The following is a 24,864-nucleotide window of genomic DNA, read 5'->3' as shown; positions in this document are numbered from 1 at the left end:
GCAAGAAGAAAAAAAAAATACAAGTTTAGGCATGAATTCCAATGTAGTAATACTCTGAAAGAGACTAAGCTATAGTTTCTCTAATCTCCTGTCTCAAGTTCTATTAGTTAATACCTTAATTTAAGGTACAAATTAAAAGCTGTTCTTGTAGCTCACCTTTAACCAACCATTCTCAAGTCATTTTATGTGACCAGGCTCACAACCATTTTTAAAGCTTTCCCCTAGTGGTCTCACATAAACCGCTTCTTTGCATCAGCATTTTTTTAAAAAAGTAAAAATTTGTGTAGCCTATTAACAGTATTAAAACTGTACCCATAATGACCAAAGATTCAAGAAAGCCAAAGTATGCAGAGGCAAGCTAGATGATTTGGGGTGGGCAGGGAGAAGTTTTGAGCCAAATGGTCACCTCAGATCCAGTGCTGGGCTTCATAATTAGGAGTCATGCACTCTTACAAATACATTAAATCATTATTACATTGTATAAATGTAAATGCTCGTTTGCACAGAGTCAAACTTTTTCTTCATACAAAGTGATGCATATATTTTATGCATCAATACCAGTATGTTCTCTTCAAGAGCCTAGTTGAGACAATATCAAAACAAGTAAAACAAAAAATTACTGTTTCAAAGAACAGAAACCTTTTCTGAATGTCACATGCTAAGGAACAATCATTACAGTATGACAGTAATCTTGTCTTAGCTGTGATGATTTACCAGCCAAATGAAGAAGACTTGCCTGTGTTCCTCCTAACTGCTCTTGCACGAGGCAAAAGATGTGTGTTTGGAGAAATCTTAGAAGGTTACAGTTTGAACTCCTTCAGGAATAATGTTGCATTTCTAATCCACAATCAAGGAATGGATGATAAGCTTGTTTCCTTTGGAGAAAATACTATCATTTTATCTTTCTTTACCTGTGAGGAGGTATGATTAGCAATGTACCAAGAACAGACTGGAAGATGTAATAAGATTGTCTTTCAAGCTACCCAGTTACAAGTATCTTAAGCATAAAAACATTTGCTGGATTCAGACGTCCTATAGCTCAGAGCTGGTCATAATCAATCATTTATCACAATTCAATTTTTATTAAATGGGAATCTTCCTAAACAAAGACACATAACAAAACACTAGTGGTTTAAAATTGCAACAGTCCAGAACTCCAAACAAACTTGAGTAATTTAATCCTGGCATGGAAACTGAATGCTTGATGCACTGAAATTTGCATGGTGCCACTGTGCAAGCACTGTGGTATAAAATGTCAGGTAAAAGCATCTAGAACACTACAAGCTGCTTACACCAGCTTCACTGCCCCATATCAGTCTGTATTTCTGTAGACTGGCACAATTCATATTCATTTTTCCCCACTTTTTTCAGACTACTCCTTAAAATCCTTCTAATAATCATCATAGAATGGTTCATGTTGAAAGGGACCTTAAAGATCATCCAGTTCCAATCCCGCTGCCATGGCAGAGATGCCTTCCACTAGACCATGTTGCTCAAAGCCCCATCCAACCAAGCCTTGAACAGTTCCAGGGATGGGGCATCCACAGCTTCTCTGGGCCATCTGTGTCAGTGTTTCAACACCCACTTAACATGAGGTGACCTAACTCATAGGTATTAAAGCACATTGGTGACTGCTTTTGCCCTCACACAGGTATAAAACTGTCCCATTTTGGCAAATGTGAATTAATATACCTGAAAAATATTTACAGAGCTTTGGAAAATACAGTTATTGTGCTTTTCATAGGAAATTATTTAAAACCAAATCCTCCTATTATCTAAAGATCTACTGGCTTACACTGTGGTTGCTGGCTTATGTAGCAGTATGCATTTGGAAAACTAAACCCAGAAAACTGATTTACAACATGACTATTTCAAAAAAGTAGAAAAAATAAATGCAATTTTTTAAAGTATTTTTATTTTTTTTCTTACTCTTCTTCCTTTTGGCTTTACTCAGACAGCAACAGAGATGGGTACTCTTGCAAAAGTGAGTTGTAATTAAAATAACTGCAAAGGGCGGTAGAAAACAGGATGCAATTAGCAGTTATGGGAATTTAGAGATCATGGAGATGGAACAACTTCCTCCCCATCAATGACAACTTTCATATTTCCTCAAGATTTCCTTTATTTCAGCTGAAGAAAGCCCCATGGGTTCCAACCACTGCTCTCTTATGTTCCCCAAAGGAGGTGACACAAGATGACACATCAATTCATTTGGAGAATTCATTTTTACTGCCCACTGCCACAAAATCTTACAAAACCTCTGCCTTTGGGTGGGGACCTGAGAAATGGAAGTGGTTTGAAGTGACTGAGGGCATACTAGGAAGAGCAGTAACAAGTTTGCATTCTGCCTGTGCAACAGTTTTACCACATGTCTCACTCACAGGACCCTGAAATGCAGGGAAAGCAGAAGGTAAAGGAATTTGGGGAAAATACATATGGGAAGGTGATGGTATCTTTTCTGGGTGTTTCTCAATATGACTGTATTTGGAATACCTTCCCTTCAAAGCTTCAGTGAGCTCAAGCCTTACATCTAGGTATAACCTAAGCCTTGCTCAAAACTTCCTGCAACACTTACTGCAACATTTGTGACAAAACTGCAGGGAGACAATTTGCTTTTCACTGCGCCACAGGAACTAATTGGATACAGATTGCCCAGCGAAGTTGTGGATGCCCCATCCACTGGCAGCGTTCAAGGCTTGGTTGGATGGGGCATTGAGCAACCTGGTCTAGTGGGACATGTGCCCATGGCAGGGGGGTTGGAACTGGATGATCTTTAAGGTCCCTACAGATAATGTCTGGTTACAATTCATCACCACATGACTCTCCTTCCAAACATTGCAAACTCCACCCAGCCATGCTGCTCCTCCACCTGGGCAACAACAACCACTACTTCCACCACTGGGTTTAACCACTTTGCAGACCTCTGCTAGTGCTGTTGGATATGAAGTACATATTTATTAGACTTCCAGCAGACAAATAACATCATTTTGACACCTATTTCCTTTATGGAGTGTAAGGAAAAGTATCACACTCACCAAAATCAAGAACATTTGTATCTTCATTCTGTCTCACTTGCTCCTGCCTATATTTACTTACTCTCACTAATGATTATGGAGACTGTTACACAGATCTTTTCTCTCATGGTCACATTATCAGTACAAAGAACTTTTCTCCCCCAATTCAGAAGGCTGGTTGCAGTTTGATAAGGACTTTGTTAGGTCCAATAACCTCATATACTGTGGCTGCTATTTTCAACACAGTTAAGAACCACATGTCACCAAGCACCTAAACAATCTTCTCCAAAAGGATAGATGAACAGGTTTACACTATTTTCAGCTATGTGTTCACAGAGCACTTCACTTCTTTCTACAAAGACTGTTTCAACACTCAGAGAACACCATTTACTGAGTAAGCAGATAAGGTATCTGGTGTCCAGTCTGATCAGAGTTGTTCAGCCTTTAGCCTTAGGGTACTCTAGTTAAGCTCTGCTAGGATGCCAGAAGTATTTCCTTATGAGCCTCTCCAAGGTGATCATCACTACAGTATCAGAGTATTTCACCAACATTAATGAACTGATCTTCTCTATGTTGTGCAGCTAGTAATATCTTCATTTTACAGATGTTACTGCCATTTCAAGTTAGTGCCACCCCAAAACTTTCCTGACAATTTCTTACACATAGCTATTACACTGTTCCCATTTTAGAGGTGTCTAAGTCTCCATTGCTTCAGGTAAAACTTCTCAGAGGAGCACAAACTCAGGTATGTAAGATTTCAGGTGAGGCAGACCTCAATTAAAAAAAAAAAAAAAGAAAAAAGAAAAAGGAGGCGTGACAGTTTGCATATGGAAAGCGTTTCACAGTCAAGTGTTACACATGGACCAGCTAATTCCTGCTACTATCATCCTTTCTGGCATATGGAAACTGCATGCAAAGAAAGACACAATTTATTTTTGCCATGGTGATATAGTAATGGCAACAGAAGGTATGAGTGGGGATTTTATCAGTAGTTTAAATACACACATAAAATTAGTGTGGTTCTTTGAAAACTATTCAAGCAGAAAGTACAAGGGGATTGAGGTTTCATGTAGAAGTGAGATTGACTACTAATGAATTAGCATTACTCCTACATCCGTAACATTTCACTGCAGTTAGTGTTCATATTGACTCTAGGAAAAATGAAAAAAGGAAAAAAAAGGTAATAATCCCAGAGTAAATTACTGAAGACCTGCAGACACTAACAACAAGATCCCAATGGAGAATTAAAGCCAGAAGAAAAAAACATTTTGTTTCCCGTTGCATCCTTTTTTCTTGCTAGTATTTCTTGTAATCCTGGGTAAGAGTAGTTTCCTTCTCTATAGGGGATTTAAAAGCTGTTAAAGTTTCTCTTTTCAGATGCTACAAAAGATGTGATATTAATTGATCAATCATCTTGGAATATCCTTTTATCAACAACATGGATGCCCTGGCTTTTTCGTGCAACAAAATGCATAAGAGCACTTGGAATTCAGCTGTCAAAGATTCAGATGCCTGAATAGATTGGGTTTAGATCAACACTATATAAATATCAATTTCTGAAATAGAACAGTATTAATAATTTAAAATCAGAACGGAAGTATAAAGAAGACTCACAAGTGAATCCAATTTCACTGCAGTGACTATAAATACTAACATTTTTAGTATGATCGGTATTATTTATGAAATATTATCTATTACTAAGGTTTTATATAGCTATGGTAAGATTAAGGAGTATCTAATAATGTATTTACAGTTATTTTAGAAAATATCTTCATGGAATCTGGTTGTGTTATGCCCTGGAGAAAAACACAGTCCTGACTATAGTATCAAAGTCATATCTTTGTATGCATGTCATATATAAAGTTTATGTGAAGTTTCTGGATACTATTTGTCTATGCAAGTACTTCAGTTGAACTATGTTTTACCTATGAAATTTGTTTCATGTCTGTGTGTCCCAAAAGCATTTTATATGAAGGAACACAGGAGGCAGACAATTCTTTTCTGTTTCCACAAGTCAAGTTCACCGTGAAATACATGAGAATTGTATTTATAATGTCTAGAAGGAAAAAGCATATCAATTAAGTAGCCCTGCTATGTGTTCACATTGCATATTTTTTCTCCAAATTTGGTGCTTGGGTGGGTGAGATCATCCACTGAAGACAGACAGGATGGTTTCTAGTAATCTGTCCTGATGACTGCGAGAACACCTTCCAGAACAAAAGTGCGTGCAAACAGTATCAGCTGAACAAACAAGGTGCCTACACTTTCAGGAGGTAATACTTCCAGAGTCACCCCAAGTCTGATACAGAACTGCTACAGTTTTGTTTTACATGGTCAGTGGGAAATACCTTGTGGATATAATATGCAGCTAGCAAGAATTTCTCTTGCTTCTTTCCAGTCCTGTGAGATATTTTCTCTCTTATGGAAGGTATTAGTAGAGTTCTATAAGCTATGAACACCTGCGATCTTGTAAAGCTTTGTTTATTGTGCAGTAGGAAAATATTTTGACAATGGATGTTTTAGGATTTTATCCAATCACCCCAAGGGGTGGTTGCTCCTTTGACCAATTAGACTATGAAAAAAAAAGTCTATAAAATAGTTGCAAAATAATTAAATCAATCTTTCTGCACAATTCCTGCCTGCTGGATCTCTCTTCTCCTCCCTACCACTGCAGGACACTGTGAAAATACCTTACATACATGATTGCAAATATGTCAGCTGTGTTCTTCAGAGGGATGCAAGGGGTATGTCCCAAGCTGACCCAAAGTGCTAATCTTTGGTCATTGATTACTGAAGAATGTGTAAACTACAGCAGTGCATCTTGCACAACTAAGACTCCCATTCACAGCCTAACAAAGTTCCCATCATCCACAGAAAATGGTCTTGCTTTTGCTAAGATCTGCTTAAGCTCTGCTTAGTGTGCAAAAGTTATTTCATTCATCTTTCACTGTTGGCCACTGACAGATTTATCAATGAAGTATAAGACAACTTGTACCAACTTCACCATCAGAGATTTCTTTACATTCTCTCCTTCCTAACAGGCCACTGATTTTTCTTGCCCTTACCATTTAATTTGTGTATGAAGTTACTACATATCAGGAAAAGCATTTACATCCAGGACACAATAGGTGCATAGCTTCCAAGAGACAGAAAACAGTCCAACTGACCACACACAAAAATAAAACAGGATTGAAAATACGTAGAAAGCAAAAGGTTTGACGAACTCAGTCTTATCAAGAGGTCTTCATCAATTGATACAGACTTTCCTATTAAATAGTTGGACAATAAGTAGCTCTTTGAACAGGCAGATAGCCAGACCTGATAGCTGGAAGTTGAATAAAAACAACACTAAGCTAAAAATTAGTTAAAGTTAGCAAAAACTTAGGCTAATTAATAACTGGAAAGCACACAATGGATTTGGATGCATTCCCAAGTGTTAAGAGGGATTTACTCCAAAATTTTAAGTTAAGAATAACTTTTTTCTAAGTGGCAAGTCTCATTCAACCAGGAATTTACTTGAGTCATCCAGTTTCTGTTACACAGCAAGTCATTTGAAGACCCTCAAGGTCCCTTCAAGTTTTACAAGGCCTATGGCTGTCTGGGGGAAATCTCCTTGTCCTTCACAAGTTTAACTCTCCTTTTCAAATCAGTCAGGCTTCCAATGTTGATTAACTATTATGCAGAAAGTACTAACCATGGTGGGGAGGGGAGGGTAGTGAATAGGGCCTAAATCATATGGAATAAAACCTCACTAGAAATATATAAATTGATTTAGACTTATCACTCTAAGCCTAAAAACAACCAGCTCCAGCAAAAAGAAAATAAAGAGGAGACTGATACGCTTTTCATATTCTCAAGCTATTTGTGAAGGAACTCACACAATCCCATTTTTTTCCCTCATGTTACCAGCCCCATATGGGCAAGGCACTATTACACTGGCCCCAGAGAAAGTCCAATCCTTTATTTTTTGACAGGCAGTGTTTTTGCAATCTGTGTTCATGCTCTGCTGAGAACTCCATTTGACACACATCCAACTTGTAGGTAGCCATCCTCTCTTCCCTTTGCTCCCATGTCTAACACTCCTCTCCTTTCACGATTTCTCAATCAGCAAATAATAAAGATAATTACTGTATTCCTGAGGAGTAACAAAGTGGAGCTGAATGGTCCTCATGAGATTTAAGAGTTAGGGAGGCAAACCTAAAATTAGTTCTCAGTACAATATCTGTGGAAGACTGGCATAGGTTTATGATTTCCCCCCTACTTCTCTCTCTGATTTTACCCTATTAATAGGAAGTAGAATAACAAAAAAAAATTTAATATTTCTTCTATGCCTGTTTTGCCAGAGTAATGTAAGAAAGCAGGAGGTCATCATCTGCTTCAATGAGTAGTTGAGATACAAGCAGTAGCTTTATGTACAGGAGAAACTCACTACTTGTACTGCTGCAGCTACAGATAAGATTTTTCTGTGACAGAGGCTTCTGCTCCATCTGAAAGATTTTAACCTGCAGATCAAATAACTTCCTGTCTCAAACTGTATGACACATCACGAGATATCCAGGAGCTACCTCCTCCATATCTATATCTAATCTTCAGTAAAACTTGTTGGAGCAGATGCTAGAATAGCAGGGTAATTTACAGCTCACTGCTACAGTGAGCCACATAGGCATCTGTTCCCTGCACAAAATACCACTGATGATATTAAGAGAGCAATGTCTGCTTTGAACACCTGAAGTTCTTTCCCACCAGCTTCAAAACATGCACAATTCTTTGCCTATCTCTAAATGTTCCTTCCTCCTCTGATGGCAACAGTTCACGCACCAAAGACACCCAACTTAACAAATATCTTCTGCAATGAACAAGGAAGCCATCCCACGTTTAAGTTAATGGCTCTATTTTACAAAAGTATCAGCATCTCCTGAGCGAACCCATTCACAGACATGTAGCAATCTTCTGCTAATCTGACACCCGACCATGCTTGTCGGTAGTAGCTGTTTGCTTCTGTAAGGTTGTCACCTCTCATACGTTTCAACAGTATGCTTAATTTAATGTTTTTGCTACAGTAACTTCAGAAACAATAGCAACTCACTAAAGGGTGAAGAAGTAAGTCACAGTAGCTCACCAACAAAAACAAATGCTCAAAGACCTTGCAAATTAACAGCTGATCATTAGTGCTGACAATCCTAGACTACTGCTTTCTGCTACCAGCCTTAAAGAACCATCAGGTCCCTGTGAAAAAATTTTAGCCATTATTATTAGCGTTTGAGTGTTTGGGGATTTGGGGTAATAATAGAACTACGGATAGTGATGTTGAGGGGACAAGGGGGTGTGTAGTTCTTAAAAGAAATTCAACTTGAAAAAGTATTTTTACATTTCTTTCCATGGTTCTATTATTCCCCCAAATCCAGGAGCAGTAAGTATGTATATCTCCTGCAGTGCAAGATGACACACCTTGTTAAAACAAACAAACCCATGGAAGGTATTTCTTTAGATTAAACAAACAATGGAGAAAAAAAGTTTTCAAGGAAAGAAAGATATGCACTGAGAAAGATTAATTACTTTTTCTTTCCTTGAAGGGAAACAAAACTGTGCAAACCCTGCAGCTGCTAACTAGACATTCTCAAACAACCAAAATGTAACCCCAGTGTTACTCAAACAATTTTCTCATCTCCACTAGTTGGGCTCAAACCTGGACAAGAAATGAAGAATCAACTGAGACTCTACAGGAATTATAATTCACAGCATAAATTTTAAGGATATCCCTATATGGTCTATTAGCATATGCTTTGACTATCAAAGAATCCTTACCTGGATAGGATGTTGAAATAATTCTATATTAATAGAATTATGAGCTCTGGAAGTAAAATAAATAGTATTAAAACATCCTAACAATAAAATACAAAACAAGTAATTAAACAAAATATTACTCCAAGAACATAAGGAAAGGCATTTTTAGCATTCTGACTTTGAAGATCTCTCATATTTTAAACAAATTTATTTTTTAAATACCTGGTATTTTTACAGATCAAATCTAATCACGAGAAAAATGGCAGGTTGCCAAGTACAAGAATTTCCCTCCTTATTTCTCACTGTGCTGTCAACATAGGCTGTTTTTTCTTGCTGCATTCTCTTATGGCCTTTTGCAGCAGGAAAAAAGCATCTACTCAAGAATTCAATTTTCCCCCATTATTGCATACTCATAAAAATGGGACTGACAGGACAGCAGTTTATTCATGCACTAACCAGAGCCAAATCATACAAACTGGCTTTCAGAAACCCACAGATCAATTGTTCCTGTCTGGGAGGGCTGCCTTGGCGGGCAGAGGTGGGGGAGCTTCATTTGGGAGAAGGGAAAAGTTGAAGAGTTGCAGAGGTATGGAATCCAGCAGTCTTCCTGTCTCCGCTGCATAACGCTAATTAACAGAATCAAGAATATACATAGTAGGAATGGCATCTTCTGCGTCTGTAACTATTTTAAAATTCATCTAAATTCTGACGAGGCTTAACATGCAGACATTTAAGCTTACATGAATATTCATGTCTGAGTATTACACCAAATCTAAGTCATTGTGCAAAGATAAGCATGACTTAAAAGTGTTAAAAGTCGGGTCATTAGACTGACAACACCTACAGGCATAGCCAAATGAAAATTAAGAACGACCGTCCACCAAGAGCACCTTACTGTCCCTCAGTCCGATTCTTTCACCAGTGACACGCTAAGCAGCAGTTTTGTGACATCAGTTTCACAAAGCTCCTCAAATTTCCCTTCTCCTACTATGAATTTAATTAGAAAACTATCTTAATACAACTTTGCAAACATCAAAAGCTTCCTTTGAATAGGGAAGCAGCTTCCAAAACCTTTCCTCGGTTTAGAGCACAGGAAAAGAAACTAGCTAGACCATGCCACTTTCAACGTTAAGTGAAAAACTTTACATTCCCTAATATTAGGAACACGTAGTGTTAAACCGATTTACGTGTGAACGGAACAATAAAACAAGCGTTTTTAAAATTAATGGAAAATCCAATTTTCAGAGGCAAAACCCTCGGGGCATACTTCGGTGTTTGTTGGTTACTGGCAATAAGTTAAAATACTGTACCCCTTCTAAACTGAAAGAACACCCAGAATAAATTGTCGCACGAGAAAGCAAAAAACCTGTGTCATTACAGTTCCTCTCCGCAGTTTCTTTTCTGTGGTACCATCTGTTAAATCAGAAACTCCTCTGAACACCGCAACCTCGCTGACTATCACGGTGCGCTGGCTGCGCCGACACTCGCTCGGTATATTGGCATCGCGCCCTCTCCGCGGAGCCAGCGCAGCCGCCCGCATCTCTCAGCGCCGCTCGCAGCCAAGGACCGCGCTCGGACCGCACGGCGCTCGGACCGCACCGCGCCGCGCTCGGACCGTCCCCGCCGGCGGGGCCGCACACGCTCCGAGGGGACGAGCGCGGTCTCCGCCGCCGACCCGCGCAGCGCGGACCCGCCGTGGCCGAGCCGAGCCGGCCAGGCCGCGAGCCGCTGACCCCGGGGCGGGCAGCAGAGAAGTTGCGGCGGCCCCGAGGCGCGCACCGAGGCTCCCGGGCGGGCAGGTGCAGCCGGTCCCGCCGCGCGTCCCGCCCGGCGCCAGCCCGCAGGGGAGGGGAGCGCCGAAGCCCGAACCCGAGCCCCTGCCCCGGGCCGCCCCTGCTGCGCGGAGGCGGCACCAAGGCAGCGGCTGCGGCTCGCCCGCCCGCCCGCACCCGCACCGCGCCCGCACACAAACTTACTTGCGGGCGGCGGCGGCGGCGCCCGCGCCCTCCTTCCCGCCCTGCGAGCGAGCGCAGCCCCGGCGCGGCGGCCGCTGCCGAGCGCGTTCGGACATGCTCAGTCCCCCCGCCGTGCGGAACCTACCACCGGGGGGGACGGGGGAGCGCGGAGAAAGAGGGGGCAAAGCTGGATGCTACCAAGAGGACGCGCTAAAAATAGGCGCCGCAGAAAGGAACAGCTGGGGCTTAAAGCGGCAGCGGCCGCCTCGGTGCCCGCAGCCGCGGGCGAGGGCCGCCTCCTCCCGCGGCGCGGGCCCTCCCCGCCGAGCCAGAGGAGAGGCTCTGGAACCGCGGCCTGGGCTGCCGCGGGGCTCCTGCCCGCGGAGCCAGAGGAGGAGAGGCTCTGGAAGCGGGGTGATGCCGCGATGCCTGCGCCACCGCGCCCGCGTCCTGCCCGCGCCTTTGCGGCGGGAGCGCTGCGGTGCGCTCGGCTGCGGCTGCGGCTGCCGCCGCCGAAGCGCGCAGGGGTGCGCGGGGCACCGGGAGGGCTCTGGGGAGCCTCTGACGGGGCGACTGCCGGTCTGTGCCCCCTTTCACCCCAGCGCCGGGCCGGGAGCGTACCTCGGGCCGGGCCATTTACCTCAGGGCCGGGGCACCCCTGAAGCGGCAGCTTCAGAAATGAGGTCTAGACAGTGAGGGAGAGGATCCCGAGCGGCGTTTTCATGCGGTGTTTCTCTGGAGACATCTCCACGCTGCTTCGAGGCGTTAGGTTGTGCGGACGAGGCTTGGCGGGTGACAAACACTCAGGAGCTCTCCCGTGAAGCTCAGAGCAGTCAGATGAGAATGTGACAGGTCCGATGCGAAGAGCGTGAAGAACAGCCCTCCTAAATATAATTTTCTAGGCTGCAAGATTTATGCGGCAAGAGAAATTACATGATCACTTTTCACTGACACTACTGTGTTTCAAAACTAAGAGCTGTTGAAATTAAAAGCCGCCTAAGTATTTGTGAATGGGAATTTCTGATGGGGTTTTTAAGCCGTGGCTTACCATTCTCTACCTTTCTAAAAGACCGACAGGAATAAACAGAAGAGCACCACATTGTTTTAGATTTATGTAGCTACTATGAAGCCTAAAATTGTATTACCCTAGCAGGAGTTCAGAGGTATTACTGAATTCTGCTTTTATGGATCCAGAAAATTGCTGTTGCACAAAAAAAATCTTTACAGTATGAATACTAAACAAGTTCTAAGAAAAAATATCATAAAACATCTGCTTTATGATAACTTGCTATGCTGATGGCATCATGTACAACGGTATGTACAGTCAAGACTACCTCATTCAAAAAGTTTCATTCATTTCATTAGACATGAGAGATCACTGGAAGTTTATCTTAGTCGGAACTCTGACACAGCCTTCAGCAAAAACTACTGCAGAAAAAAACCCTCAGTTACATGTAGGTGGGTATAATCAGGAAAGGAAGTGTTACTTGTCAGTACTGTCAAATAAAGTGAGAACAAGGAAGCAATTTCCCTTGCAGACTGACATACAATGGGATAGGTTATTAGACAAGATTGTGTAGGTAACTGCTGCAGTACTTTGAGAAATGAAAGATGACGTCATGAAGATTATAGTATTAAAAAGGGAGTGAATCAGGTTGTACTGGGTTTTTAAGGTCAAGCTTTTGTATGTGTGGGAGGAGCAGGGGGAAGCCACAAAGGGAGGGAAGGTACAGGGGTGTCTTCTGTGAGAAGCTGCTGGAAGCTTCATCCATGTCTGGCAGAGCCAATCCCTGATAGCTCCAAAGATGGACATGCTGCTGGCCAAGGCTGGGCCAAGCAGAAATGGTGCTAATGCCTCCCAGACAACATATTTAGGAAGAAATTAAAAAATATATATATTGGCAGTTGTAATTGTGGTCAGAGCAGAGTGAGAATATGTGAGAGGAACAACTCTGCAGACAGCAAGGTCAGTGGAGAAGGAGGGAAAGGAGGTGCACCAGAGCTGAGATTCCTCTGCAGGCCGTGGTGAGGCAGCTGTGCCCTCGCAGCCCGCTGAGGTCCAAAGGGATGCAGAGATCCACCTGCACCTGTGGATGAGACTCACACTGGAGGGGGTGGATGCCTGAGAGGAGGCTGTATCCCCTGGGAGGCCTGTGGAGAGAGGGGCCCTGCTCCCATGCTGGAGCAGCCTGGCCTTCAAGGCCCGCACCATGTGGAAGAGTGACCCACACTGCAGCAGTCTGGAGAGGACTTTGCCCGTGGGATGGACTCAATTGCAGAAGTTTGCAGGGAGCTGTTGCTCATGAGATGGACTCACATTGGAGAACTCCATGGAGAACTGTCTCCTGTGGGAGGGAACCCAGAGGAGGAATGCAGCAGGGGAATGACTCCTCTCCCTGAGCAGAAGCCTTGGGTGATGAACTGACTCCATTCTCTGCCTCCTTGCACCACTGAGGGAGGAGGTAGAGCTGGGAAGGAGGGAGGGGTGAGGGGAAGATGTTTTCAAGGTTTATTTTACTTCTCATTATCCTGCTCTGATTTTGTTAGCAATAAATTCAATTAATATCTCTAATTCGAGCCTGGTCTGCCCATGATGGTATTTGATGAGCGATCTCTCCCAGTTGTTATCTCAACCCATGAACCCTTTGTTATATTTTCTCTTCCCTGTCCAGCTGTGGAGGGGAGTAAGAGAGAGTGGCTTTAGAGGGTGCCTGGCATCCAGCAGGGTCAGCCTGCTACATGTGTTCACTAATTGTCTCGTCATTTTCTGTTCTCCTACTACATTCTCTAGTCCGTGTCTAACAGCCACCATTATGCTATGTATTACAAAAAGTCGTAAGCTATGCTTAACTGTACTAAGTGAGGGGGGGAAATTATGTAATTCTTTCAACTGAAGCTATAGATCTGAGACAGACAGCAGGCAAAATAGAAAAGGCAGTTTTCTGAATTCAGCCTCAGATTTGGGTTAACAGTGGGGTAATGTATTTCTGGCTGCAGCTGGAGCTCGGCAGGAGCAGTAGGCAGCCTCTGGAGAATTTCCTAGGACAGTTTGCACCTTTACCATCATACAGCTCTGGGTAAATCAGGAGACTGAAAGATGTCCTGAGTCTCAGGAGAGTAGTTTCCAGCTGGGGATTCTTACTGTCTAGGGAGTTTAGAACACTGTTCATCATAAGAACAAATGTTAAAATAATGGCGAAGAAAACACGGGCTCTTTTGAAGTCTGCATTATCATTCTCCTCATATCTACCCTATAGGGGTAATTATACTATAATTCTCACACTTTTCTTTGTTTATGAGGAATCTCTTTAGAACTTGTCAAATGTAGTTGCTTTTTACAAGAGACAAGCATATATGGATTTTCCTCATTCAAACCACACTGTCGTAAATTGCACGAAATTAAATATGTATATATACATATACATACACACATATAAAGCCTCAGATAGTAAGTTCCAGCACTCAAAAGACCATAATCACCCAGATGCAGATTACCAAATTGAACATTAGCAAGTGGTGTCTGCATCTGCTGTGCCAGCCAGTGAACTATATTTAGAGGTAGACACCCATCTGAAGCTGGATACTGTTCCTTTCTTCTTCAAGTTTTGCTCAGCAGAAATATTCATAGAGTTGCATTTTGTACCTACACAGCAGCAAAGATTTAAATATCTGCTGTGCTGCTGTGTCACATCAGACAGAAGGGGAACAACTCCTCAGTGCCCAGAAAAAGGGCAACTTTGCTCTCCATGCATAGCACTTTATCAATCTCTCTTCATATTACTTGAGGAGGTTCTAGTGAAATCGTTCTTTTTCAAATACATCTCCTATAATTCCATACTGCTGATGAACTGAGGCTCTGACATACCACTGATTGCTTCTGGTTCTCAGAGTTTCACCTCAGCCCTCTTAGCTTTCTCCTCTCATTGTTATTTTGACCCCTCTGCCTGAGAGCAGTGTTCAGATTCTCCACTGTCTCCTTGTGTAACTCAAAGCTACATTCCAGCCTTACCTTTCAAGTTCACTGTCCTAGGGAATTTTTCCATATAGTGGAGTACCCAGGCTTCCTGTGTGGTAGATAGAATATTCCTTAATTTATTTTTTTTCTTGGATTGCTTATAGGACGAAGCTTATTTTCAAGGGATAGAACTTGGAAGTTTGAGTATCATAGACTGATCATAGACTCTTGAATGGTATAAGTTGGAAGGCACCTTAAAGGTCATTCAGTTCAACCCAGCTGCCATGGACAGGGACATCTTCTACTACACCAGGTTGCTCAAAGCTCCATCCAACCTGGCCTCTCCAACACTTCGGAGATGGGGCATCCACACAGCTTCTCTGGGCAACTAGTTCCAGTGCCTCACCACTCTCAGAGTGAAGAATTTCTTTCTAATATCTAATCTAAACCCCACTCTCTTTCAGTTTAAAGCTATTACGTCTAGTCCTCCCACCACCTGTCCCTATAAATACACTCCCCAACACTCTTGTAGGCCCTTTTTAGGTACTGGCAAGTTGCCCTGAGTTCTCCCTAGAGCTTTTTCTTCTCCAGGCTGAACAACCCCAACTCTCTCAGCCTGTCTTCACAGGAGAGGTGCTCCAGCCCTCTGATCACCTTTGTAGCACTTCTCTGGACTCAGTCCAAGGTGTCCACGTACTTCTTATGTTGGGGGTCCCCACAACTGGATGCAGTACTCCAAGTGGGGTCTCATCAGAACAGAGTAGAGAGGCAAAATCAGCTCACTAGACCTGCTGGCCATGCTGCTTTTGATGCAGCCCAGGATGTCGTATCACATGAGAGACATGCCCACAGAGAATCTAGCTATCAGTCTGTGGTCCAAACGGGAAATGTTCTTCAGAGTAACAGAAAAGATTGTGTGATAAATACGTGTGCAGTTGTGCTCAAGGCAAGAGATTTCGGGTTACAGTTAAGAAGCACAAAATAAAACCAGATGACTGATGCTTCATAGTGCATTTGGATTGGAAAGGGGACCAGCTCCCAACAAGCTGAAAGTAGGGAAATTCCAGGGTGGAGATAGCAATGGTGGTATGGGGAATAAAGCAGGGAAATCTGGCACATGAATGTGGGGCACATAAATCTCCCTGCTGTGGAGACTGCTTTTGGAGGGAATGAGAAGAGAAAACAAAGAAAGTTTTTGTTAGAACAGGAAAATAAAATGTAGAGATTGAGAAATGTGGGATTTCCATAAGGAGTAACTGAGACTATTACATGGAGTCCCTGAATAAAGGGGAAAGAGAAGGATTCACAAGACATATGATAATAGAGGAAATAGTCTAAATTGTGTTTACATGATACTGAGCTCAGAGCTTTCAGCTACAACTCAGTAATGATCCCTTGGAGTCGTTGATCACTCTCTGGAGCTCCCAGTTCAATGTGTAGCAGTGGTCAAAAAAGCCAAAGAAGAGTTAGGCATCCTTGGGAGCAGAGGCTGGGCTTCATTTGCAACTGTGAAGGACAGAGCTGGAAAAGATACAGAGAAAGGCAACTGTCATTAGCGGGCAACTGCCTCGTGAGGGGAGACTGAAATGGCTGGGATTCTTCCATGGAAGCATGAGGGGGCATGTGGCTGGGATTTACAAAATTGTGAAAGCAGTACATACAGAAAAAAGTGGATGAGAATGATTTCTCACCAAATCCCACAGTACTGTGCAAACTCAGTGAAACTACTGCAAGTGTAAAAACAGATGAGAGAAAGTACTTTCACCCCCTCACCTGGACACAGTGGACAGTATTCTTCTGGAAAGTCTAATCCCAGGAGGTTCTGTAGGCAGACCAGGAGGTTCAAAAAAGGATCAGCAAAACCCATAGGCAACATATGTGGCCAGGGAGTGCCTTCAGTCCTTGGAAACCAAGGGCTATGAATTCTAGGACAGTATTAGGGGAACAGACTTCAAAATTTTAGCCTTATATACTGTCTTCTAATCGTATCTCTGTCTGTTACTGCTGGGACAGTATGCTGAGCTAGGTAATACCTGTGATAAGTTCAATTGTAGCAAATTATGTGTGATCCCAGGATGGATCATGTCCATGCTTTGAACCACAAGTGTGATCTCTGTTAACTCCAGAGGTAGCTGATGGTGTGGTGCTGTGTTTTTTAGAATTTAAGGGTTATGCAGGACAAAGCTTCTTTACATTTGGTAAACGAAGATGTTATATAAAAATTCCCACTTCTACTATTAATATTCATTAAGCATTAAGCCTTTGGAGGCTTGCTATAAATAGCTATCCCTGAACTGGAATTCACAGTGGCCAAAATCCTATCTCCCATTTAAGTCCAGAATATGTAGACATCTTACAGGAGCCATTTAGAAGATTTCTAGGGAAGAGTCTAATCATATCCCACAATTCTTGATAATTGGTGGTTGTTATCAGTGACTGTACATTCCATTTAACACCCAAGGGGTTTTGCTACCATACGCTCCATAAGAAATGACCAGTGGACTTGAGTGGTTTGAAACCCTTGGAAATACATCCTTCTATAATTCATTATCTTTATGGTTTACTTTCTCCTTCCCTGACCATGTCAAACATCCATTTTTGTTGCTAACACATCAGAGCAGCAGTTTTTGGTCCATGAGAGGAAAGCAGTGACAATCCACAGATTTTCTACATCCTTCTGTTAGAGGAGTTTGATCAGAGCACACCAGTTTATCCTGCCATTGCTATGCAGAAAATGCACTGACACCAATGCAAGTGCAGCCCGGTGGATTCTTTGCTGTAAAAAGGTTTTGCATGTAAGAAACAGAATTGTTAGAAGAAACAACACAAAATATAGCTGAATTTCAAACAATAAGTTTCATATTAATTCCTTATTAATGTGAAAGGAAAATAGCCTTATATACTAATATAGGAAGAATATAGAATGTGTTTTTACTCAGAGTAAGTTCAGCATTTCCAGCATTTGAAATTTGTTGACCACCATCATCTCAGACATTTTCTTTATTGCAATCAATATTTTTCTCCCAATCAATCTGAAGTTATCTACCTTTTACTGCCCTTTGTGGGCTTTGAAGTTTTTTTTCTTTAGACATTGAATTTAAATATCCATCCTTGAGTTCTTTAACTGAACATTCTGCCAGGCAGCTGGGGGCTTGGAAGTGAAAATTTTACACTAAAATTTTGTGTGAGCTGTTCTCAGTAGTATACAGGAAACTTTTTCAGTTCATGCATTACTTTCCCGCATTATGCAAATTTGTATACATGAGATTAATTTGCTTTGTTTTCAAAGATACCAATAATGGAACAACATGTTATAAAAACAGTCACAGGCTTATATTACTATGTAAATATAGTAAATGCTTCAGAAAGATTTTCTTAGTTCTCTTCAGTAATAAAATTAATCATAGATCAGTTTTAGCCTTACTTCAACATTACTCAAGCTGAGCTCCTGTAAAACAGAAAAACATAGCTTTTCTGTTAATTATTGTAGGGCATACCCAAAATAAATAGAGAACATGAGATTTTTAATGTGGGAAGAAGTGCTTGTGTGGAGTACTCTGCACCAGGAAGCTGCTGGAAGGATCTGTCTCTCAGAGTGCAGCAGTAAAGGCGGTGCGCTATTAGTGCTGCTATTAAAAACCAAAGAGAGAAGTGCAGCATACTACTTTGAGATCAATATTCAAACTAATATGGTCCCTTGCTTTCCCTCAGTAATCTCTAACAAGTCATATGGTTGTTTACAAAGGAAGATGAGGCTCTGGTAGTCAGCAGAGCCTGGCCAGTGGCATGTACCAACATGATTGAGCCATTCGTTGTCTTCTGTAAATCAGTACAAAGACTAGAAGTATGCTGAGATCATCTATGATTTCACAGAAATCATATACCCCACTATTGTAAAAGCTAACAGCAATCAAGGTATGATCATCTTTAAAAGGCAGGCGTCTAATAACCAACTGGAATATATCACAGAGAAAAAAATGCAGCTTTGGAAGTAATGAAAAACATTCCTTCCATGCAACTTCTGTGTAGATTTATAAAGCAAAACCCATGAGTAAAAAAAAAACCAAACCAAAACAAACAAATTTAAAAAATTAAGGTCTTCAGTAGCCTTTATTAAAAGAAAAACTTGCTGAAACTAAAAATATCTCACAGATGCTGTTCTAAGGAGAATTAGTTATATGCTTACAAAAGAAAGACATGACTGTTTAATAAAGCCTTATGAATTTTCAACCAGCTCTGGAAAACATGGCTTTTAACCACCTAGAAAACTGGTGTCGCCATTTAAGATGAATCTCAACAAACAATGCAAACTAGAACCAATTAAAAAATAAATGTGAAATATCACTTCTTAAATATTCCATGTCATTCCCTGATATTCTAACTGTGGCAGAAAAATACAGAGTTGCAGTAAGCCAAAAGGTAAACAACTTCTGAGCTGGTTTAAGAATAAATGCAAAATTTAAATTCAAGCCACTGGAGAAAATTATTTTAGCTAAACCAAAATCTAGATCTATAGCATATGTGCTGTTATATAATGACATATAGGCTGCCCAAAAATAGCTGGTCAGGGTATGTACTTGAAGTGGCATTTCAGTATTTGCATACAGGCCTCATGAAGGGTTGGCATCCAGCAAAAGCAATGTTCAGGATCATGGAGGATGTTATAAGGCAAAAAAGACCATGAAACAATCATGCATTGCAGAGTTTGCTGAAATATTAACGAAGGAATCTGGCTACCTGATTGAATGTGCCCCTTAAGTACTTCACTCATGGAATCACTGTGAAAAAATTACCTCGAGATTTGGTAATTTCACCTTGGGCATAATAGGCCAAATTTCTTTTGCATGTTTTGTGTAAGCTTTAAGAAAAACTACCTAGAATGAAGCATTAACTACAACTGGTGGTTGTCACAGGTGTCCTTGGGAGTTTGTTGGCAAAATATCAAGGCAATGGAAGTTTTACTGTTGATGCTACTGAAAATCAAATTGGTGTTTGAGGATCAGAAAGATCACAGCCCTGCTTGTCTGGTGAAGGCAGCATCATTATACCGGTGTACTTCTCTCTGCAGGTAGAAAAAGGAAAGACTGGATAGCAGAACCAACATGGCTGCTCTCAGAAAATGCAGACATATCCCATCTGCTGAAAATTTCTTATTCAACTCCAGCTTTGTTTGAAGCTAGACTAGAAAAATAAATAAATGGGCAAGCAAATTCTCCAGCTACCATAAAAATGCTGAACTAACTTTAACAAAAATTAAAATTGTCTCTATTTTGATAGAAATTATGTAAGAAAACTCCAAATGAAATTTTAAAAGAAAGGGAAAAAATGGGGATTTTTTAGGAAAAAAATTCCTAATGCTTCCTTTTATATGAAATAAAAAGAAGAAAAAAAATCTCTGCTCCAATTTGATCTTGACATTACAGAGCCTGTTTACCTTTTCTTTAAAATATGCATAGGTAATTTTTTAAAAATTTCATTTCAATGTAAGAACAAAGTTATTCAAAATTACAAAAATGAAATATTTCAGAATATTTCAATTCCATGCTGGAGAGAAAGGTGGAAAAATACAGAGGTATTTCCTTTACTGAACCAAATTTTTAAAGGTTTTAATTCCATACATTTGTTTTTGATAAAATACTCACAATAAATTTTCCCATACTTAATACCCGAATGTCCATATCACTTTTTGCTGCCACTGTGAATTCCTGGTCCCCATCATATTTTCTTTGCTGAATGATTCAGAGATAAATGGCAGCAAACAACCCATATCATATTTTTAAGTAGCATTTAAGCCAATGTAAACAGGGGCTCTGGAGGTGTTTCTGTTACAGCAAAACCCTGCGGTTTCTCAGAAGGCTGGACACTTCTGGCATCTTCTGCTTTCAGGTCCTGCTTTGCAAATAGTTTGTCTTCAAAATGAAGATAAAGCATTTGCAAAAACAAGTAAAAGGGTCACAGGTGCACATTACTGGTTATTTTGAATGTGGATTTTCAAAGAATCTGAGTCACCATAGATATTTTTAGCTGTGCTTTTAACCACTATTTCTGCTACATTGCCTAGATGGAAATTATTTTAATAGTGGTTTGATCTTGGTGCTCATTTACATTTAGATCCTTTGTCAAACAAGTAAATCTCTCAAATTTCTTTCAATACACAGACCTCTAGCTACCTGATTCTTGTACCATTAAGCCTGCATTTTAAAAGGCATGTTCCTTACATATCTTAGGACAGAAATCTCTTTAATTATGGTTTTGGATCTATAATGTATAATATACAGTTACCAATCACATTGTTGCAAATTCCAAAAAGGGTGCTGATAGAAAATTTGTGGGGCTTCATAAAATAAATACCCGTGTTACTATTGTTCTTATATATCTTAAAAAATCATATACTATTTATTTTTGACTCAAATAAGGTTTCTGTACTAGAGACTGAAGTATAACTTCTGCTCTTACAGGCAAAGTAAAGTTTAAATTACACAAAATTTAAAAAATTTTTTGAAAAACATCAGTTCATTTCAGATTTGTCTTCAATCCTTGCTCACCTCTGAGTTCCAAAAGCAAAAAGTTATTTTTATCTGTAAATAGATGACCACGGGGGATTATATTAACCTCCTGATGTTTATTTCTGATTTATATCTTCTGATTGAACTTTTAATTGAAGAATGATCATGTTTGGAGATATTTCAGAAAATACATATTAGTAGGAAACATCTCAGGGGGCAAAAACCTGAAAAGTGATGCAAATATAGAGCTAACAGATCTTCTCTATTTCTGATTTTTGCATGTCCTCACCTAAATTCATAAATATAGCAAACTCACTCTGATAATAATGAGTAATGTAAATTGGAACAGGTATTGGAAAGTTTCACCAGGGACATGGAATGTTCACTGAGTGAGAAAAAGAATAAGAGTTTGGCTCATTTAGCTTTGTAAAGCAGAGACTGAGAGGAGAGATTTTGTTTTCCCTAAATATATAAGAGGAATGGTTATTGACAACAGGAAGAACAACTTCTTTCTCTAATGGCAAATGTCAGTAGAGTAGTAAATTACTAAAAATTAGCTATTTATATATATATATATATATGATAAAAAAGAGAAGAGGATCCTTGTACGGCAAAAAAAAAAAAAATTCAGGAAATTTCATGATTTGGAATTGTGCAACCTGTCTGCTTATAAAGCCAAGGTTGGAAACCAATGAATGGAGAGGTCTTTCCCATCCTCTGTTTCTGACCTCTTAGGCAGTCCTGGTCAAAAACTGCATTATTGAAGTTCCTGAGAGATTGGTCAACACGGGGAAGAGATTGTGAACCAAATGCATTTTTGATTAAAATTTTATATAATACTAATATTGTAAACCAGAAATTTCATTATTATAAATTATAAAGCATGCTGGAATTTTCATCTTAAGGCTCTCTCATTAGGGTTATATTTTGCTGACTCCGGGTATAATTTGTTGGTTTGTTTTTTTGCTCCTTTGTGAAGAGACTGCAAGGGTATATACACTCAAAAGAACCTGTGAGCTCTGCAAAGGGGTTGAAAAGCACACATACATAGAGAATGGTGAGGTTTCTTTCTTTTTTTTTTTCTGCAAGTAGTTTATTTACTATCCTGACTATTCACAAATTCAAACTTAAATTCTATTGTGATTGAGTTGAGTTTTCTTTACTGAAGTGAAATCCTCATCAGCCTACATTGGAAAGTACCCCAGCTGAATATGCTGTCACGGCCTATTCCTCTTTGCTATTTAGTTAGTGCATGCTGGACCCTGACAATCCCACTGGGTGGCCAAATACAGTGGAAGTGGTTTTAAACTAAAACTAGTCAGACTGAGGGACATGAGACATCAAAAATACAATGCCTTGATCAGATGGATCAGAATTTACTAACCAACAGTAATAAAAACCCAAACCAAACCAAAGCAAAAGAACAACAACAACAAAAGCCCAGAATTCTGGGGCAAATTTGAATCCAAATTCCTTTTGTAACCTGGGCTTCCTCTATGTTTTCAACTAAGCTTCTGAGGCCTATTTCAATGTGTTTGTGTGTGACATTCATATTGTACACTATCAGTCTTAAGATGTCCACCAGAATCCATAGCCCTGTGTTAGATGTTCATAATTCCCATACAGAGTTCCCCACTGGAAGTGTCTGCAACCTGAGGATGACATTCACAAGTGAGGGGAATCACTTAAACAAACCAGTAAGAAACTCCAGGGAGGGATATCAGGAAGGAGCTGTAATCCGGTGAGTAAATGAAAATGTACTTCTGTGCAGTTTGGTAAACTCTCTTCTAGAATGAGCTAGTTAAGACAAGGAATAATCTTACCAAAGCAAAAATACACTATACTAACACAATATGTACATGATTTTTTTTTTTTTTCTCCATCACAAATTTCACCAAGGGTCTATTTATTCAAGAAATAATCCCCTGCCCAGGACTTGCACAGATCTGCCCTTTACCCATGTAGGTCCCAAGCTGTCTGGATGCAAGCACACTGCAGTCAAAAGCTGCTGTCTTTGAGTTAAAAATCCCACAGAATCAAAGTATTTTGGGAAAGGGCTGGCTTGTTGCCCCTGTCTTAGGATTAGTGAATCAAATACAGGTGAAGCAAAAAGGCTGTAAGCCTAGAAGGACCTTTAATGTTAGGTAATGAAGAGTCTAGGTGAGAGCTTTCCTAATTTTTCCTTTGAAGTGAAAACTCGAAGGTTGTCATTTGGATGTGGCAGTTACCACATCTGTTGTTCACACATGCCAAAGAGGCAGAGGTGGCAGTGTTTGGCCAGTTCACAATTCTCCAGGTGTATGGGAAAAATGGATGAAGGTAGTTAGCTATGGGGGACTCTCCTACCATTTACTGGGGTCCTTAAAGGAGCTATCAAGAGATATATAGAGTATGGCAGTATAAGTACAAATGCATAGCTGTATAAATACCTACCTGCCCCACTTACTCTTTGTTTGTGATTTATTGACTGATCAGGAGATATTTCCTTAGAACATTTTTTCAAAACATAATTATAGCCTATGGTTTTGTTAGATGTGCTTTAAGGTTGAAAGCTCAGGGTATTTCCTTTAACATTTTCTCTATTTAAACCAATGGATAAATTTTCTCTGGAACTGTAATATTTCTTTTCCCTGACAGTAAAATGCAAAATTAAGAATAAAAGTAAAATGTCCAGTTAATGTATTTTGGTGATTCCCAAGTTCTTTTCACCTGTGTTTTCTCCAGGACTGTTCAAATTCAGATAATAAACACCACATGAATGGATGTCCAATGTCTTTAAAACAGCTCATTGTAACAGAGATTATCTAACCCCACATCTTCAGATCCCAGCATGCTCTGAATACTGTGTATAGATAACAATGAAGACCACAATGAGGTCTAATATTAATTAGAGGTTTAATATTAATTACATTTTTTAGACAAAATTAAAATGGAAATTAGTACTTTCTTGTCATTTATTTCCCAACTTTCTCTAAGTATCTTAAGTTCCTGGGCTTTTTGATATGCTTTCTTAAAATTTCAAAGTAATCCAAGCAAATAGTTCTGAAGCAGAATCCAAAGCCTGATTTCCTATGGATTTCTGTCTACTGTGAATTAAAGAATGAGACCTGAATGAAACATTTGCTGTCATATGCAGAATTTGTAACTATGCTCCCATTTCTGAATTCTCTGACATTTAATAAATCATGAAGTGGCACTCTATCCATTTTTCTTCTCCTTAGTCATTCTGCTTGGATATGTCATGAAAATCACCTCTCTTAAACTAGTGCTATTTTCCTGCCTTAGAAGTTTTCAAAAAACACAGACAGCGAGGAATGGACAGAACAAGGCTGCAATTGAATAAATTTCATTTACAAAACAAACTGGGAGGAAACACATGGTCACCTACACATTCACTCCTGCAGCAGAAACATAATTTTAACATGTAATTCTGAATTCCTGTGACAATGTAGATTTCTTGCCCATGGACAACATGTAAAATAGAGATTACATCCAAAGTTAATCCACAACTCTATCACTCACCTGAAGATAAAAATCACTACGCAAGATTTTCAGGGAACTAGAGAATAAATCATATTTATGACATTTCCATGTCATACTCTTCATTGTTTCCGGAAAGAAAGATGATGGCTTTCACAAGGACTAGGAGA

At 40.3% G+C, this 24,864-nt stretch overlaps 1 protein-coding gene across 2 annotated transcripts in view; it reads right to left on the bottom strand.

Annotated features, from left to right (window-relative positions):
- Positions 1-11,549, bottom strand: part of OXR1 (oxidation resistance 1) — a 274,281-nt gene extending 262,732 nt beyond the window's left edge. The window contains exon 1 of one of the 2 annotated variants that reach the window (XM_042036050.1): positions 11,394-11,549. The gene's annotated coding sequence lies outside the window, so the exon portion shown is untranslated. Of the gene's footprint in view, positions 1-10,774; positions 10,840-11,393 lie in introns of those variants that run through there. The other variant, XM_042036054.1, reaches the window with a different exon arrangement.
- Positions 11,550-24,864: the final 13,315 nt, after the last annotated feature.

This window comes from Corvus kubaryi, unplaced genomic scaffold, assembly GCF_017639235.1.
Source record: "Corvus kubaryi isolate FWS band 111438036 unplaced genomic scaffold, C.kubaryi_AGA036_p1.0 37385, whole genome shotgun sequence".
NCBI lineage: Eukaryota > Metazoa > Chordata > Aves > Passeriformes > Corvidae > Corvus > Corvus kubaryi.
The sequence above is the reverse complement of the archived record's forward strand: the minus strand, read 5'-3'. Positions and strand labels throughout refer to the sequence as shown.